The sequence below is a fragment of the Triticum aestivum genome, chromosome 5D (genome assembly GCF_018294505.1).
Source record: "Triticum aestivum cultivar Chinese Spring chromosome 5D, IWGSC CS RefSeq v2.1, whole genome shotgun sequence".
NCBI classification, from domain to species: Eukaryota; Viridiplantae; Streptophyta; class Magnoliopsida; order Poales; family Poaceae; genus Triticum; species Triticum aestivum.
Genome location: NC_057808.1, coordinates 561,449,749 through 561,461,286, shown reverse-complemented (window position 1 = coordinate 561,461,286; position 11,538 = coordinate 561,449,749). Strand labels below are relative to the sequence as shown.

Genomic DNA, 11,538 nt, shown 5'->3' with positions numbered 1-11,538 from the left:
AATATGAGACTGCTTCGGGTACTTGATCTTGAGGACACGTCAGGTGTAACAAATGATGACCTGGAGCAGATTGGGAAGCTACTTCCTCGTCTCAAGTATCTCTCTGTACGAGCATGCAAAGAAATTACTCGTATGCCGGACTCATTGGGTAGCTTGAGGCAGTTGCAGACTCTGGATGTCAGCCACACCAAAATAACGAAGTTGTCATGTGCTATCATCAACCTGGCGAAGCTTCAGTACCTGTGTGCAGGCACCTCTCAAGACGACGATGCACAGCCAGCAGCAGCTGACCATGATGGCATGAGCAGAAGCCAGGCAGTAGGGGCTAACCATGATGGCATGAGCAGTAGCCAAGCAGCAACAGCTGACCGTGATGACATGACCAGAAGCCAAACAGCAGTAGCTGTAGCAATACCGGCCATGGACGGTGATGTGATGAGCACAATCGAACCAGCAACAACAGCAACAGCACCAGCTGAGGGTGAAAATTCATCGAGTACACTAATGCAATGGAGGAGAAAGACACGCAACTTGGTGCAATCCTATTCCTGCAGCTGGCCGTCCAAGAAGAAGAAGCAGTTTGATTATGGCGGTGGTGTCAAGGTTCCAAAAGCTGCAGGTTTTGGGAATCTGACGGCCTTACATAGCCTTGGTATTGTGAATGTGAGTGGTGCAGGTGGGAATGCCATCCTTAAGGAGATGAAGAAGCTTACCCAGTTGCACAATCTCTGGGTGTCAGGCGTCAACCAGAAAAACTGGCACAACTTGTGTTTAGTCATCTCGGGTCACAACCATCTAGAGTCCTTGTCAGTGAGGCTCAACTATGAGCAGGAGGGGGGTCTGTGTTTTTTAGATGGCATCTCCGAGCTACCAAAGACACTAAACAGCCTCAAGTTTTATGGGGGAAATGTCTGTGCATCCCCAACCTGGATCTTGAGCAATCCTCGGTTGTTTCAAGGTTTCATGAGGGTGACCAGGACCGATGATCTACTTACTCGTATTGAGTTGACAGCATCAACGCAAGAGGACATAGACAGTCTTACAAGATTGGAGTATGTAATCATGTTTCCCCTTATTTGTGTCAAGCCGATTCAAGACGGCGAGCTCCATTATGGTTGGCGGGGGGAGGAGGATTGCCGCGCTTTTTTCTTCCAAACCACCACAGTCCTCAAGATCGAATGCAACAGCTACAAGTTGGCGCTGGTTTTTGGACCTCATTTAGTGAAATATGTTGAGGTGCTGGAGGTTCACTGCTCTTCTGCTACTGAGTCGTCTTTGGAGCTTTCTGGGCTAGAGGAGCTAAAGAATCTCAAGGAAGTCTGCCTCAAGGGATCCTACAGCGACGAACTGAGGAAATACTTGCAGCAGAAAGTTGACTGCCTTAAATCGCCGCACCCAAGCGGCACTTGGCCCGAAGACCACAAGAAACCTGTCTTGAAGCTGGAGCCCCAACACTCGGCTCCATCTACTCCTTGTGCGAGCCTGAAGCGCTTATTTACATGAATTTGTGGTTTCTAATCTGTAATAGATAGAGTACTGGAGTACTATATATCTGTCGTCCGAAAATGTTAATTCCGTGTAATCAGTATGTATTATTTGCCTCCTCGTCCTGGTCCAACTGACCTGACGTGATAGTAAAAGGGCTGCAATGTGAGCAAAGGTACAAGGAGATTATATATTATGATATTGAGAATCTGAATTATGCAGGTGTTAAGTTCAGTTAACAGGGACAGTGGAGCTGGTTCAGTCAAGCCAATTCAAGCTGCAACGAACGAATTCACAAGCAGCAAAAAGTTCACCAAGAGAACAGGCATGTCATTGCTCATGAATTATGCAAATGTTATCGATGTGCGCTATGTTGTTCTTCAAGTTTCTTTACCTCAAATGAAGATCGGTCCTTCGCTCACTGTTTTCCGGGATTTTAGTGTGTTCCCAACAGCGAGCAGATGCTGTATTCACTTCGAGTCTCAGCAAAACGTACCAGACTTTGGTCATCACTATGGAACCAAACGAATGGCAAAATCCTTGATGAAGCCAAGATTTTGGTTGGGCTTTTATAATAAGCTGGGTAGGGGCAGCTTATGCTGGAAGCCCAAAAAAGCCAGTAAAAGAACTGGCCCTTCTTCTTTTGACTCAAGACAGGGCCCCAGAGCACAAGTATTAGTGTGTCAAGTTCAGTTAACAGGGACATTGAAGCTGGTTCAGGCCGGTATAAACAAGAGATCTTGATGATGCAGCAAACGAATACCCTCCCAGGAAATAAATCAGTAGTAGAGTAAGTACTATTTTACATGTGGATACATGACCTGATCGCAATTCGCAGATCTATTGGACAGGCCGGTATACGTTTGCTGCATCACAGGGAGAGAGATGCGTACCTTTGGTTGAACCCTTCCGCGGGTGCAACAATGCATCATCAACATGGACGGGACCAATCAGCACTGGCCATTACAATTAGCACAACAACTAGAGCAACAATGCTGCATCAACATGGATCCAAGCAACCACAGCCACAAGAAGCAACACCAACATCGGAGCAGCCAAACACATCAAGAGAGAAAAATATCTGTAAAATAGTACTCCCTCCGTTCCTAAATATAAGTCTTTGTAGAGATTTCACTATGAACATATAGATGCATTTTGGAGTGTATATTCACTCATTTTGCTCTTTATATGGTTTATAGTGTTGACGTATAATGTGCCGCCTAATCTTTTTCATCAGATCGGTCTTTTGGTTGCATTAGCTAGATCATGCATTTCTACATGGTATCGAAAGCCAAGAGGTCTTGAGTTCAAGACTCGACTGGCGCAATTAAATTGCACCCCACTTTCGGTCCACGTTTTAGGCCTAAGGGAGCCACACGTGAGGGGGGGTGTTAACGTATAATGTGCTGCCTAGTCTCTTCCATCAGATTGGTTTTTTGATTGCATTGGCTAGATTATGCACTTCTACACATAGTGGAATCTCTACAAAGACCTATATTCAAGAACGGAAGAAGTACACCCAAGGAGTTGTACAACATTCTCGTTTGGTGAAATAGCTGACCTAAGAAAGTTCAAGACATCTCCCTCCGTCAAAAAATGGAAGTTTACATCCAAAAGCAGAGGAGAAACCAACAAGGTTTAGACTTCAGACCCACATAGCCAAAATAACCAACGAGGGTCGGGGATTGCATACTAAGGGCATTTCTAACCGATCCCCCATCCGCAGTTAGTGAAATATATTTTTACTCTAGTCTCAAAAAATTTCCTATTTTTACTCCACCGATTGGCGGCCAAGTAAAACGATTTGCCTCCCTCTCGCGTTCGCGCCGCCGCTACATCTTCGCCAGCGCGCCTCCCGCCAGCCCCGTTGCTATCTCGTTCCATCCCTTGCCCTCCGCCGCCGTTCTGCCTGTCGGCCAGTCCGTTCAGCCCCGTCGCCATCACCGGAATCAAGGTGAAACGTCGCCGCCATCGCCATTGTTGATTCGTCCGATTTCCTTCGAGTTTCTTATTTTTCTAGCGGCTGCCGCATCTCACCTTGCTTGCGCACCGCTGCAGGTCACCCGCCCCTCGCCGGTTCGGTCTAAACCACGTCGGCCGGCTTTTGCACCACCACCGCACCCCAAGTGTTTGAAGAATTTCCTAGGTGAGTTTTTTTTGTTGTTTCTCTTTGAACCAAGTCATTTGGATTGAATCGAACCATTTGGATTGCAGATGAAGAGGTTGAGGGAGATGGCATTGGAGGACTCGTCGTCATCCGAAGAGGAGGAAGAAGACGACGATGATTTTGACACCGTTTTAGGCATGATTTTCAGTAATGGTGTTTGCCGGTCGAGGAGAGGATCACAATTTGGCCGCATACACATCAATCGAGATAGAGCGGAGGGCCATGCCAAGATCATGAAAGGTTACTTTGATCCAAACCCAACCTATCCGGGGAAGTACTTTCGCCGACTTTTTCGGATGCACACAAGTCTTTTTCTTGCCATTGCAAAAACCGTTGAGAGATATGATGACTCGTTCACGCTCCGGAGAAATGCATGTGGAGAGATCAGTGCAAGCCGTCTGATGAAATGCATTGCAGTTGTTCGAGTCTTGGCATATGGGTGTTCTGCCGATGCAATTGATGACTATGTACGCATTGGCGAAGACACAATCTTGGAGGTTGTTCGAAGGTTCACCAAAGCAGTGATCGCTGTCTTTAGCCCGGAGTACTTGACAGCACCAACCGAGAAAGACACCCAGAGGCTCATGATTGAGAGTGAAGCAAGAGGATGGCCAGAGATGCTTGGATCACTTGACTGTATGCACTGGAGATGGAAGAATTGTCCTGCAAGTTGGAAGGGTCAGTACAAAGGCCACATCAACGATCCAACGATCATTCTTGAAGCAGTTGCATCAAAAGATCTTTAGATATGGCATTCATTCTTTGCTCTGTCTGGCTCTCACAATGACTTGAATGTGCTATCGAGATCACCTCTGTTTTCTAGGCTTATAAAAGGTGAAGCTCCCGCTTGCGACTACTCGGTCAACGAGCACAAATACTCGATGGGTTGCGGATGGCATCTATCCATCATGATCCACCTTGGTCAAAACAATTCTGCGTCCAAAAGGTAACAAAAACACTTGTTTTGCCCAATGTCAAGAAGATGCAAGGAAAGATGTGGAGAGAGACTTCGATGTGCTTCAGAAGCGCTTTGCAATTGTTCGTGTCCCTGCCGAGTACTGGAACTCCAAGGTTCTATGGCGAATCATGACTTGTTGCATCATATTGCATAATCTGATCATTGAAGACGAGAGAAATATGCCTGAGAGAACTTTTGGTACATCACCAACGGGACTCTGGTTGAGCTAGAGTATGATACGAACAGGATACTGTCATTTCCTGAGCATACTCGGAAGATCGAGAACCGTCAAGTTCATACTCAGCTCCAACAAGATCTTGTTGAGCATCATTGGCAACGGCTAAGCGAGTCCTAGTTGTTTTATGAAATGCCATTTCCTACATTTGAACCGTTCGGCGTGTTTAAATTTGAATAATTCAGTTTGTAGACTTTGAATTCGGTTTGTAAACTATATTCGTAATTTGGTTGAACATTCAACTTTATGTTTAGTTTATATATCTGTGCTAATATGTAGTTGCAATTTATACTAGAATTGCAAAGTTTAGAAAAAACAAAATTTTACTCTTATATTTAGGGGATCGGCTAGGTCCGGCCAAAACTTAGGGGATCGGTTAGAGATGCCCTAAGCAACTAGCCCTATAATTAGCGCTCCCATCTTCAAGTCTATTCTTCAGCTTCTCCCCCTCGTTGCTTTTGATGCCCCCTACAAGATAAACCTTTTTAATTGGCTGCCTATCTTTTCAACTTGACCCATTTTCACCAACCACCCAGAAAGCCACACAACCCCCAGTAACAGGGCATACGTAAATCTTACGTTAAGCTGACACAAAATGAACCCACTTGTCAGTCTAATGCAACCCCACAAGCATATCACCTTCCAAACTTCTAAGACTAAATCGACTTGCACAGAGCATATATCAACTTCAGAAGTGCATCTCATATCAAAAGGTGGTTTACAAAGTTAAGCATGCAAAAGAAAAACAGATTACCATGTTTCTTACATGTTATGCTTAAAACTTTAAACACTTGGTCAGCAATTGTTCATGAGGTTTGATCTTGAGAAAAATAACAAAGGTTAAGGTTGGAGCGAGTTTGGATGTGGACTCAAATCTTGCTAATTAATAAGGTGAATATGATGCACCAGAGAAGCAAGTTGAATGAAAATCCTGATTGCTGTTTTAGGGCAATCTCTTTGTAATAAACGCTTTTGGAATGTAATCATCTAACCATTGAACATACTAGTTGAGTGCCCGTGCGTTGCCACGGACCATCAAATTTGCTTATTGCTCACAATCCTGCCGCCTACACAGATCCAACCTCGCGAGTTGTCTCACCGCCATCGCCAACACCTTACAACCCGCTTGCTCTCCTTCAACGTTGCCATGGAATAATAATATAAAATAAAGATCAAACAATTGTTCTATTTCAAACATGTGTGTCAAAAATGGCATTTGCTTTGTATTCCTATAATGGCAAATTGGTGTTCTCTCCCACTCCTATCTTCCTCAGACCCCTTTTCCCTCAACCTTCACTCTTTTATTGTTGTGCGATATCATGACCCTCAACCTTCATACTCAGGACCGCGTTTAATCTCTGTTTTTATGTTCTTATTCTTTCAACATATTTTTTTATCGACTCAAAATCCTTCTAACATCATTTTTGGAGAACAATCAATTGAATAAATAGAGAGCAATAATTTAATTGTTCGTATTTTCCATTTAGTAATGCAAATAAAGTTTGACACTAACTTGGCACAGATTTGATCAAAACATTTGTATCAAGAAGTTGTGATTCAACTGCTCCCCTGAGATCGTGACGTCCTGTTTAAGGCCATTGATGAAATGAGTTACAACACTGGGTTTGCACGTCAATCTGCATGCCTGGTCAATGATCACCACCTTCGGTGAGCACCATGATGATGGCCACCAACCACTGCCCCATGCCATCCATAGTTCCATGGGTACTACTGGAATCCTATTCTGAGCATTGGGTTTGAATGGAGTCGTCGCAGCCTTTCGATAAATCAAACCAACATTGATCAAACCCAAAGAGGATTAGCGAACTTATCAATTTACCAGTACAATCGAGAGTAGTGAAAGCATGATTCATACCAAAATAAAGCTTTTAATTATACCAACTGTTGAGCTAACTCATGTTTAGGGAGGATCAGAACACACGAGGATGACAAGAAATTTGGAAGTATATAGGGAAGAACAGGAGAGTTCTGAGAAAGGGCGGGTGGGATTGAAAATTACTCTCTCCGTTCCTAAACACAAGTCTTTTTGAGAGATTTCAATATGGGCTACGGGCGGAGCAAAATGAGTGAATCTACACTCTAAACACACACACACACACACACCCACACACACGCACGCACGCACGCAAGCACATGTACAACTCCCACACGATTATGATTCTGACGTCCAAAACACATTGGTCTCACACACACGCGCAAGCACATGTACAACTCCCACACGATTCTGATTCTGACGTCTAAAACACATTGGTCTAGCCCATCCCCTCGTCATCTTCAGTATGCACTTTGTCGGTCCTGACAGTGAGTGACCTGCAGACACAAGAAAAATGAATCACAATTAATACTATTTGTACAGGAATGAGGAAGAAAGGATACAGTATAACCTTTTGCATAACAAAAGTACATAACCCAACAAAGAAAAGCTGAAACATGTGAAAGGATGTAAGAGAAAAGACAACTATTCCAATTAAAGGACAACTGTAGAATTCTTAGAATGCAAAAGTTAATTATACAAGAAGAAATATATCCTAGATTGAGCTAAATCTGGTGTAGGGAATTAAACACAAAGCAAAAACATAGAGCTCCCTATGAACATTTGATATTATTTTAAAAGGTAGACTAAGCAGTAACTGTTAAGTGCTTACGGCTTTAGAGAATGAAATGTCCAAGTCAAACAACTACTCACCAGTCACACCTCAGAGTGAAAAGGTAATTCATCAAAGGAAATCCGAAGGAAGTGTCACAAAGTGTGATAGAAATTGAAACCTTGAACTGCCACCCACTTATTAATGCAAGTGGAGAACTTGAACATGCACTAACTTGGCTTTTCCACTCATTAATAGACTCTGTCAATAGCAGTGTGAATCTTTATTAAAGCCTTTCTGCTAAATCAAGCCTCATTTGCATCAATACGAGAAACTAAGCCTTCTGTATGATGTTTCAGAAACTACAAAGAATAAATGATTTTTTTACTCAAATGCATAAAATGGCGAGCCTAAACACTGGCGTCCAAATTTATCAAATTTCATGAAGAAAACTTAGTTTTTCTTAGACATAAACGCTTAGTTTCTCTTAGAAAAAAAAACTTAGTTTGTCAATTAAATGGAGTAATTGTTGGAGTGCTTAGTCAGACAATGGCAATTTGGAGGTTAAGGAGCTACAGTGGAGTATTACAGTTTTTGCAGAAAAAAGTTCCATCAATGATGAAACGTTGGTTTTGGTTCGATTGATATCAACAAGAGCGCATTCGTACACGGATCACTCGACATCGAATAATTATCTTCTGAAACGATAAATATAGTGCTCCAAGAAACCAAGACCTTCTCTTATACGTGCCAGTCCACAGAAAGATGGTACCAATCTGTAGAAAATTACCAAATAGATGCATACAAAAAAACAGAAACATTGAACTACTATGGGTTTTCATGATCGACAAAAGATAAGTAACACTACAATTTCCACCTATGTACCTAGATCTCATGGAAGCAACAAATTTGCAAGGCATCTAATTCGACCAGTTTAATTGAAAACTCTAATACCATCAGTGGAGGAGCAAAGTAATACTCACAGGTTGAGTAGCTCAGTGCATTTCTGACAACGGCGTGAGCATCAACGTCTAGTGCCACTGATCAACCAACACAGAGATGGCGCATAAGATGAGGAGATGGGAGATCAGTGTCAGCAGGAGAGATCATCAGAACAGTGTTGTTGTACATAGGGGCAGCGCGAGCAGCAGGGAAAAACTCATGCAAGCAGGTTATGCTGCGCTTGAGGGACTGGAGAAACCATGGAAGCACCTTTGCAAAATGTGAAGCGGGACGCCCAACTGGGAAGCTTTGTTGCAAGATGCATGAAACCAAACTCCGTCCCTTGATAGAAATTCAAGCAGAACAAAATATAGGTCACATAAAGAAAAAATGTAGCATAGTTAAACACAACTCTGATGTATTCACTTAAAATAGGATGATAATGATCTAAAGAAAACGGCGATCATCAAGGATGTCTCACCTTCAAACACCCTGCTGAAGTAAGGTTTGTTCTAAAATAAACAACTAAAAGATAAAATATTTAAAGCATTACAGTGACATGGTGTTTTGTTTTTTTCACAAAGTAACATGATTAGGATCGCGCAACATGGACAAACAAACATTCCTCATGTTTTTCTTTTCTTGCTTTCAATTCACTGAAGGAAAGTAAACACCCGGTGGGGAAGACAGGTCCATGGGCTCTGGCCACCCACAACCAGACTGCATGATCCAGCGTAAAGGCACTGCTTGCTGCTACCTCGGCTCCCCAACCATCACAACAGCAGGTTTGCATCGACTTGCACACAAACCACGTCTCTACTGGCTGCAACACAACCGTGTCTTCCTATGTGGTTACCACACTCCTCTTTGATGTCCCTCCATCTCTCTCTCCCTCTCCCTCCTCTCAATTACCAGCACAAGGAACAAAGAATAGCATGGAACATCAACTCTTAACTACAACCCTTAGAGGCATATCATCATAAATGTTGTTTGTAAAGGAGGAGCCAAGACAACATCTCAAAAGCTTATAGACCATGAACACCATCCTGTGACAAGCCTCGGATTTCACAGGTCTGGCCTGCAACTTTACAATAGTTTTGCTAGAACTGAGTGTCATGGTCCATGTAGCAGTAGGACAGGAAGAAGTGGTTGAGGCCAAACCTGCACAAAACTATCCATCTTGAGCAATGAGAGGCCATAGAGGTTAAGTGGCATCAGCGAGTTGACAAGGCCTCGCTGATTGCAGTGCAACCAAGAGCTCCCTGGTGGTGGCAGGATGGTTACCCTGTGCATCGCTACGGGTCATCAAAACAGAGCAAAATATCCATTTCAGTAGTAAAGAGAAAAGTTAGGAAAGAAAACTTTTCAGTAGTAAAGAGAAAACTTTTCACACAAAATCAGAACATGGATCCATATCAGAGCTAGAATACTTTTCACAAATAATCAGAATTGAGATCCATATCAGATCATGAAAACTTTTCACTGAGTCAGTACCGATACTGATATGAACCAGTTTCTTAGACTACAAGATATGAACCAGTTTATAGAAAGAAACTGCAGTAATAAAGATTGAATGTGCAAATTCCGGCAATGAACTACCTGAATCGATTAAACTGGAATTTCAAGTAACATATACAGAGGCACTATAGTTCCATTACGACATAATCATATTCTCACAATCCAAGCCGAAAACAGTACTCGTGTGATGAGAAGAAACGTTGTAGGTAGAGAGGTCACTGAAGACACAGATCGAGGTGGGTGTGGCCAGCCATGATGTAGCAACAAGGTCACCTTCTACATAGACATCAATGAGTGATAGTGCTTAGGAGGGAGGAGGTGGCCACCACCACTCACCTTCTCCAGCTCATCATCGTGGTCATCAATATAATTGTTCTGCTGAAGCTAACCTCCGCATACAGAAATCCTTGTGTACCATCCGAGTTTGGACTTTGGATATATGCTAAGGTGCTAAGCCTAAATCATGTTAACCAGTGTGTAGGTTAATCATTTTGAACTAATGTTTGCTCAAAACGAAGGAAACAACCAATGTGACATATCTTATAACTATCGAAAAGTAAGGCGATATATGGATAAACTATATTTAAGGGAAGTGTTTCCCACGTTCTATATGAACAAAAAGAAATTGTGATCATTGGTCTAATATGAGTTAAAATCGCCAAATCACAAGAACTAAAATACCATCGAAATGAACAGGGTTACATGTACATGATCTGTAATATTTCAGCGTACATAATCTTCACTTCTCTCATCTTCTTCATCAGGCAATGGGCCAATGCATTATTTCATCGTCGTTGTCGGCTGGCACAAGAGGGTAACATGCAATCAGGCACTCAAATGTTGAAAAGCGTGAGTGTGCAGAGAAGAGGATGAGATGCACATACCTCGCCATGCTCGCGGACCAACTGTAGATGTAACTTTCCTCTATTCAATACTGCAGGTCCCAGATTCAAAGCGTCCTCCTCGCTTGGCTCGCGCGATGGCTGTGCCGGAGTAGCCGAACCGCTACAGGTCGCGACCTAGGGAGGCGGCGGCGGTGCCGTGCCTGCTCATACACAACGTTCTGGGGTGGCGGCGGCTGGCCCTCCTTTGCCGCGGCAGGTGCGGCGCATGGTGCTACGGCGCGAGTGAGAGGAGGAGGAGATGGGTGGGTGGCCGGTGCTGTGGTTGCTGCGGGAGAGGTGGGCCGTCGTTGGGTGGTCGCGGACTCACGGGAGGGAGCCAGGGAGGGGCGCCAGGTAGTTGATTGGGAGAGAGGTCTGGTTCTGGAGATGGAGATTGGGTCGGGAGAAGGTGGAGCACGACGTGGGTTCTGCCCTGTTTTTGCGTCGGTGTGGTGCGCGAGGTTTTCGCCAGATTTTTTTCGTGCGTGCTATCGTACCAGGGGAGGAAAGGGCCGAACTGTGTTTTTTCGGATGTGTATCTCGTACGTGGGCTGAGTTGGCGATTTTTGGGCTGCTGCGGGCGTGTGGCCCTCGCGCGATGGTTTTCGTTCGAAAGGAGAAGGGGATCGAAGGAGGTCGAACCATCACGACGTTCGATCCTCCTTTAATAGTATCCTCCTTTAATAGTAGAGATAAACCCTCAAAAACTGCTAGGCATGACTAAGCCCTCCACTTCGCCCCTA

General features: G+C 43.9%; 1 long non-coding RNA gene across 5 annotated transcripts; it reads right to left on the bottom strand.

The window, feature by feature from the left end:
• Window positions 1-7,002: 7,002 nt before the first annotated feature.
• LOC123123911 (uncharacterized) lies at window positions 7,003-11,192 on the bottom strand. Of its 5 annotated transcripts, XR_006460891.1 has the most exons (6): window positions 10,796-11,191; window positions 10,620-10,712; window positions 8,664-9,688; window positions 8,435-8,491; window positions 7,553-7,712; window positions 7,003-7,176 (listed from the first exon to the last, which is right to left on the bottom strand). It is a non-coding gene; the product is annotated as an uncharacterized lncRNA (long non-coding RNA). The 5 variants fall into 5 exon arrangements; XR_006460889.1 differs by having other exon boundaries at window positions 8,435-9,688; window positions 10,644-10,712; window positions 10,796-11,192; XR_006460888.1 differs by having other exon boundaries at window positions 8,435-9,688.
• Window positions 11,193-11,538: the final 346 nt, after the last annotated feature.